General features: G+C 49.2%; 1 non-coding gene across 1 annotated transcript; it reads right to left on the reverse strand.

Annotated features, from left to right (window-relative positions):
* Window positions 1-823: 823 nt before the first annotated feature.
* Window positions 824-906, reverse strand: trnal-uaa (transfer RNA leucine (anticodon UAA)). Its single transcript has one exon. It is a non-coding gene; the product is annotated as a tRNA-Leu (tRNA).
* Between the last annotated feature and the right edge of the window lie 7,232 nt (window positions 907-8,138).

The raw sequence follows: 8,138 nt of genomic DNA on the forward strand, positions 1-8,138 counted from the left end.
AATGACTGATTGTACCCCTTTATTAGATCGTCCAACACGTCCACATATCGCAGAGTGTTTTTAGCCGTAAAGTACCTGTGCATCCTCTCTTTTAACGTTCAATTAAATCTCTCTACGACGGAAGCTTTAAGTTCACTAGCCGTAGTGAAATGGGTGATTTTATGAGTTTTTAAAAGTTTCTGAAAAGTCCGATTTAAAAACTCCTTACCGGCATCCGTCTGTAGCTTGAGGGGGACGCCCCCCTCGGTTAAAATAGAATCAAAGGCCTCGGTTACAGCTACCCCAGTCTTGTTTCTTATAGGACGCACGTATGCTCTTTTAGAGAAGACATCAATCACCGTAAGGAGGTATTTTAACCCGTCGTTGTACTCGGCCAGGCCTTGCATGTCGCATAAATCGGCCTGCCACTGATACATGGCTCTCGGTACAAACACTCTGTTCCTGGGGAAATTCTTTTTAACCGGTTTATGTAAAGTATAACTGTCTTGCATAGACAGCCAGTCTCTGATGTCATCAGTACCCACTCTTTCTCCAGTAGCTAGCCGAAGGGCTCTCTGTAGTCTGGAGACGCCCCCATATGACCCCGGCTGGCTGGGGTCATAGTACGAACGGCTCAAGACGCGAGCTGTAGTCTTGGCAACAGACATGCTTTTCACACAGACTGAGTGGGGGGGAGAGCGGGGATGCGGCGTTTTATAGCTCTCTGTGGAGGGGGGCTTTTATTTTTATTTTATTGTCATTCTTGACAGTTCTTGAGTGAACATCAATGAAATTGTGTGTGTGTGTGTTTTTCTGCATTTAACCCATATTTTACAAAAGAGTTTAGCTGGGGTGGGGATCGAACCCACACGGACATACGTCCATTGGATCTTAAGTCCAACGCCTTAACCACTCGGCCACCCTGCTCAACATTTTTGTCTATTCTTTACAAAAGACAATGGTATTCAAGTTTTTTTTAAATTTTATTTTTTTTTATTGCAACGCCATACAATTAGTGAAGGATATATATATTTTTTTTTTTCAAAATGCAGTTGTACAATTCGTGAAAGATACATTTTCAAAATGCAGGCATACAATTCGTGAAAGATACATTTTCAAAATGCAGGCATACAATTTGTGAAAGATATACATTTTCAAAATGCAGGCATACAATTCGTGAAAGATATACATTTTCAAAATGCAGGCATACAATTCGTGAAAGATATACATTTTCAAAATGCAGGCATACAATTAGTTACACCTGTGGCAGTTGTTGAGGTAGATTAGTGATGTCACATGCAGTAAGGTGGATATAGTGGCTTTTTCAACGATACATGTATGCAGAGTAGAAAGCATCTGATTAACATCGAAAGGCTGCTCATCATGAAATTTAAAGGCAACTACGTCTACGATTAAAGCATAAAATACAGAAATGTGATTACAGTCAAATTCATTGTCGGGAATACAAGATAGACAGGCGCGTATGAGACTTTCAGAGGATTCCCCTTCTCCCTCTGCCATCAGCCGAGTAAGTAAATCCACCCCACGCTGATAATTTTCTCCGACTTGAGCAATCTCAATTAACACTCTATGAAAGCAGCAACAAGCATAATCATCCCTATCCCGACAATCGCTTTTTTTATCAATAGCATGCAACAACAGTGGACTAACTTTTTCTAAAAAAACATTTAACATAAACTGCCTCTCCAGGATCAGAGACCGGTGTTGATGGAGGGGTCGGAGGGAGCTCCCCAGGATCAGAGGCCTGTGTTGGTGGGAGCTCCCCAGGATCAGAGGCTTGTGTTGGTTGGAGGTCCCCAGGATCAGCGGCCTGTGTTGCTGCTGGAGCCTCATTGTCCCCGCTTTCGTCATCGTCAGAGAACACTTTGGTGCTATAATTTGCATCTGCCATGATGTTTGTGAAAAGGGGGTGTAACGGAGTCCACTTTATGTAGACGGTGGGTGAGGGGGTGAGGGGTGGGGGCTGATCCTTACGGCTTAGGTTTTTTCAACTCTTGCATCTCCTTACGCCCCCGACTCTCCTTAAACAGCGCTTGGAAGTAACCGGACTTTTCTTCAATCAGCCGCATCCAAATCACAAACGGTATTCTCAGCCCAAAACAGTCGCATTTAGGCCGTTGCCATATATTCAGGATTCTCTTGTCCAGCTCCCCGGTCACTTCCCACTTCATAAAGGTGCTACGTTGTTTAGCAGCATCTCTATAGTGCATCTCCATTCTACCACTGTCCGCCTGAAAGTCGGGGTCGGTGCTCTCCTCCATCACCAGGGTAACGACAGTCTTCAAGTTTCCCCATTCCGTTTCAGAAAAAGTCACCAGATACGGGTCGTCTTTTGTGGGGTCTGGGCCGTCTCCGCTGACCTGAAAGACGCGCAGTTCCTCCGCAGCGTTGTCAAAGAGGCAGACCAGTTTATTCCCGTTGGGCAGCTCCCAGGTAGCCCTCGGGTTTTCCGACGGTCGCATCATAGGTACCCGTCTAAATGCCGCACGAATCTTCCTGGGAGCCCCCGGAGGCCGCATAACAGCCTCCTGCTCCTGCTGAGTCTTAGAAGGTGAGGTTGAATCTTTCATTTCGGGAGTGGCAGACATGTCTGTATTTTTACAAAAATTAGTGTTCCCACTACAGCGCAAAGCTCCCTATATTCACCAACTGTTGGTGGGGGGAGGGGGGCGTGGCACGCATGGTAAGGCGATGATACCTTCTTTTACCAAAAGAGGAAAACTATGCAAGCGTTGCACATAGGGTAAGACAATTATGAAACTTGCGGCTCTAGGGGTCGATGATGATACCTTCTTTACCAAAAGAGGAAAACCCCCGCTGGACCTAATAATTAAAAAAAAATCACCTAGCGGGGGTGTACAAAAGTGCGGCCCCATACACTTGACCTACGCTGATGTAATACACACTCTTGCGTGAGGAAAAAAACACATACACGTTCAATAAAACCGCCAAGCGCTTTTATTGGACTACCTTCTTTACCAAAGGAGGAAAACTATGCGGGCGGTTTTATTGCACGTCAGACCCTCCGCCTCCTCCTCCTCTCATTCTTTGCTCCAACTTTATCATTTTCTCCCAGAGTCTCTCAGAGTTTCTCACAGACTCGTGCAGCAGCACGGCTCTCAGCTCTCCGGCATCGCCCTCTCCGCGGATTATCCAAGGCCGTGGGGACCTTACCGCAGTACCGCAACAGGCACAGCGTTCTAAGTCCTTTGCGGATTCTCCAAAGCCCGGGACCTTACCACGGTACCGCAACACCAGACACACCGTACGCTCACGCTCCATCAGGTAACCCACCCCCGCTCAGCCCCCGGCGGCGGCGTCCGACCAAAAACCCCCCCTCACAATAGTTAGCACTCTCCTCAATATAAATATATATATATTTCTTAAAATAATAACTTAGAAAATTAATACACACTCATAACCACTCTCCTCAATATCATTTAAAATAATACATAAATAATTAAAAATAATAATAAGTTAAAATAATAATACTTTATAATAATAATTAAAAATAATAATAAATAATAATTAAAAATAAATTATTAAATAAATTATAAAATAAATAAATCCAACTCCCGTGACATCACATCGTACCATCACAACCAAGCCCCGCCCCCCGCCCCCCAAGTGAACTTTTCCCCAGTGACCTTTTGACCCGACCTGTCAATTTGATGGAACCGGTATTCCATCTCTCTCTGACCTGGGCCCCAGACATCCAGAGACCCCCCAGGGCATGGGAGCCCCTGGAGGACCACCGCAGGGAGTATTGCAGCCCCCACCCTGAAAAGGGCAGAAGAGAGCTCCGGAGGGAGGTCATTCGGCAGCCACAGTGCAGGACCCTCAGGCGGCCGTGGTGGCGAGCTCGCAGGCTCCACCGGCGGATGGCCACACCAGGGCAGACTGGGCCCCGGGCCCAGAGATCCAAGGGCTCCCCCACCCCCCAGCAAGGGCCCGACAGAGCTAGGAGGGTCAGACCCCGCCAGGCACCTGCCGAGGGTGAGCCAGTACCCACCTGAGCATCCAGCCCCGGACATCGAGAACCAGCAATGCACCAGCGGCTGGGGGCCCCATCCACTGGCAGGGAGTTTGAGATGTTATTTCAGGTGGAGTGTAAGACTCAACCTGACACATGCGTATAGACAAACAGGCACACACATATACAAGCATACGTTCCCACCCTCATGCACACATAAACAAATATTTACACATTCACCCAACATTTAGACACACAGAAATGAACGCTGTACACATACTCTCACTCCCCATATATACTTTATGTGGACCGCTATTTTTCCTCTGGCGAGGAGACCAGACCACCCCAGACCCCACAGCAGCCGAGAAGCCCACCAACCCAGACCCCGACTAGACGGCCAGCTCTTCCTATCAGCCCCCAGCTCCAAATGGCGAACAGAGAACGGGGGTGTGAAAAGACCCCATGCCCCCCTTCGCCCGCTCAGATGTGGTGTTGTTGTTCTAAAGTGCTTTTAAAACAGGGGAAGGGCATGGCGATAACCACCCCCTGCCGACCAACAGCTGGTGTTAGCTCGGCCCCTCCCCAGAACCCTCAATGTCTATGTGCGATTTAAAATTGAGATGTGGGCCCTGGCACCAGAGGTAAGGCTGAATGAACAGACGGCCCTCTGGATGCCATTCTGTGTGCCCACCCCCTAGGCCCTAAATGTATGTGTCATGAGAGAGTAAGTAATGAGAGTGTCTACGTTGTGGTGTATGATTGAGATACAGGTGGTCGCGAGGGGACAGAGGAGGAATACCTCTCCTGCATCCCAGCAACGCACCTGTATCTCAAAGCCCTACATGTGTGGTGGTGTGATGGAGCGGGAGGAGGGAAGCACTTAGGGATGGGGAGGAAAGGAATGAGAGGGGGGCAAAGTACCCCACCTCTGGAGCCAGCTCCCCCGCTTAGGCACCCCCGTTCCCTGAAATCCACCCAGGGCGGGGTGGATTCAATCATTCAACATTCAATCAGCTCCCAGACTGCATAAGACAAAAGACATCCAGGTTGAGTCCATCCTCCTCCTCAATTAGATCCCCCCGCTGCAGAATGGATACCCCAAAAGCAGGGACCCCCTGCGGACAGATGGTAAGAACCTCCCCGCCAGCTAAGGAGGCCCCCAGCTCCACCGACGCGCTGAAGGCCCCCGCACCAGGGCCGAGCCCCCGTGCATGCACTAACCCACACACCTACCAGGACCCAAGCCCCCCCAGCCCAGCCGGAACCCTGGCCCGGAGGCAGAGCGCCCCCAGCACCCTAAGCCCGCCCCGGATCTACCCAGGAGCAGCCCGGCCATCAGGCCGGTAACCTACGTCCGCCGGCACAGGCTCCCCCAGCAGCGCCGCCTGCAGCCGCCAGAAGGACCCCACCCAAGAGCCACCAAAGCCCCATCCAGGCCAGGACCGCAGTCCCAGCGCCGAACCCCCCCCCAGCAACCCACCCCCAGGGAACCTCCAGACACCCCGAGCCAATATGCCCCCCCATGCCAACGACAATGACCAAAGCAGGACAAAACCGTGACCCCCCACCCCCACTAGGTGATGGAGCTGATCAAAGGAGCCCAGAGAGATTGATCTAGTATGGCGGCAGAAGCTGTATCAAGACTAATATGATTCAACAAACTTTTTCTTTATATTGGTTGATATTAAGATTTTTTTTATTTTTCCAGTTCATAAGGACAGTTTTCTTAGCAATGCATAAGGCGGTGAAAGCCATGTGGATTGTGTTAAAATCTGTAGTGACACCATCTAGGTCGCCCAACAAGCAGACTGAAGGGGATACTAGAATGGTACATTTCAGACACTTTGTCTTCACAGATCCTGCGCCAGAACATCTGAGTAGGTGGACAGAACCAAAAAGCATGGATGTAACTGTCAGGTGTGTCACCTTGACAGTGTGAGGAGTTGCTATAAGACATAAAACCCATCCTGAACATCCGATGCCCTGTATAGTGCACTCTATGCAGGATTTTGTATTGTATTAACTGTAAACTGAGATTTTTAATCAGTTTAAAGGTTTTTAAACATATCTTAGACCAGAAATTGTGGTCCCAGCTGACTGATAGATCTGCCTCCCATTTTGCAATGGGAAGGGATATTGATTCATCCATTTTAGAAAGTGTCCTGTACATTTTAGACAGTAATTTGGGGGGTTTTCAGATTAAGGAATTCTGCCACACTTGGTGGTATTTGTAATTTGATTTTATTAAACCCTAATTTCTTTTTTACTATAAATTTAACATTCAAAATATAAAAAAAGATATTCAAAAAATGTGTTCTTGTTAATCCCATATCGTTTAACTAATATGTCAAAGGGAATAAAGTATATTCCATCGAATATATGTTCCAAGTATTTAATACCTTTACAACTCCAATCTGGGAAGTTTATCAAATTATTGTTTAGTAGTACATCAGGGTTGTTCCAGATGGGTAAGAAATAGTGGTGAAAGTTAGGCAGATCTAGTCCTCCTTTGTTCTTAGTCCTTTGCAGTGTTTTTAAGCTAATACGTGGAGATTTATCTTTCCAGAGGAATTTAGAGATAGCGGAGTCCAGAGATCTAAACCAGTCAGGTGGTGGTTTGCTCGGGATCATTGCAAATAAATAATTAATTATTGGCAAAACCATTTTTATTGAGGCGACCCTTCCCATGAATGATATGGGTAGGGATTTCCAGCTAACCAGATCATCCTCTACTTTCTTTAAAAGTGGGATATGGTTTAGTTTACCTAAACCTGCCAGCCTAGGTGAAACATTAATACCTAAATATTTAATATCTCCAGACTGCATGTAATGCGGGTAGGACCAGGAAAGCACGGATCCAGAAATGCAGGTAACTGCTGGTTTTAATGGGCAGGTCAGAGCTAAAGTACAGGCAAGGAAACGTGAGCGGGAGTCAGTTGACAGGGGGTCTGTCCTACGGTTATGCACAGGACACGAACACAAGGGGAAGAGGGTACAAGACGTGCTGGTCTCGGCAGGGAAGGCTGGTCAGGAGTGGGAACGGGTCTAGGGAGAGGAAAGGGAGCAGGTAAGGTACAAACACTAGGCAGACGGACTCGGTACGGGAAAGCAGGGAGATGCAAGACAAAAAATCGCTTGGTATGGCTCGAATACATTTGGCTCAATACTTCGCACCGTGCTCGAGTTCCTCGGTTCCTTTTGACTGGTTTGCTAATTGCCTGTGACGTTGTACACCTGGTGAGTTCCACCCGCATGGGTGTGACAGGTGAGTTCCGCCTGCGTGGGCGTGACAGTACCCCCCCCCCGACGGCCGCCTCCTGGAGGCCGAGGTCGCTTGCGGGGCCGCCCTCGCGACCGGGGAGCAGGTCGCGTAGGGTGTGCCAGGTGAAAGGCTGCTGTGAGGTCAGGATCCGAAACCTCACTGGCCGGAACCCAGCTGCGCTCCTGAGACTCGCAGCCTACCCAGTCAGCCAAGTACTGCATCTGTCCCTTACGCCAACAGGAGTCTAAGATGGAGCGTATCTGGTCGGCGGAATCCTCCTCCTGCACTTCCGGTGGGGGGATCCACCTCCGGGACGATCTCCGGACGCAGGGCACAGCGTTTGACGGGCTTAAGTAGTGACACATGAAAGGTAGGACAAATTCGATAAACTTGGGGAGTCGGACAGCCACGGGTCCCACGTGACGAAGGACACGAAAAGGGCAGATGAACCAGGCCGTTAGCTTACGGCACCCGGGTATGCGTAAGTTCTTCGTAGAGAGCCAGACCAATTGCCCTGCATGGTAGGTGAACCCCGGTCTACGTCGTCGGTCTGCATGCATCTTCTGCCTCACCATCTGGTTCCTCAGTGCTCGCTGCACCTGTTGCCAAGCTCGACGACACTTTCCATACCATTCTTCCACTCGCGGCACGGGCCCTCCCGGGGAGTCCCAATGGAAGAGAGGGGGTTGGTACCCCAGGACGCACTGAAAAGGGGATAGGTCGGTCACTGGACTCACCCGGGAGTTGATGGAGTATTCCGCCCACACCAGATGTGAAGCCCAGCTGGCGGGGTCCCTCCTACTCAACATCCGAAGAGCTTCAGCTACTTCTTGGTTCATTCGCTCTGCTAAGTCATTAGACTGAGGATGGCAGGCCGAGGATAGATTAAGGTTGACACGGAGT

Source organism: Brienomyrus brachyistius, unplaced genomic scaffold (assembly GCF_023856365.1).
Source record: "Brienomyrus brachyistius isolate T26 unplaced genomic scaffold, BBRACH_0.4 scaffold55, whole genome shotgun sequence".
Lineage (NCBI taxonomy): Eukaryota > Metazoa > Chordata > Actinopteri > Osteoglossiformes > Mormyridae > Brienomyrus > Brienomyrus brachyistius.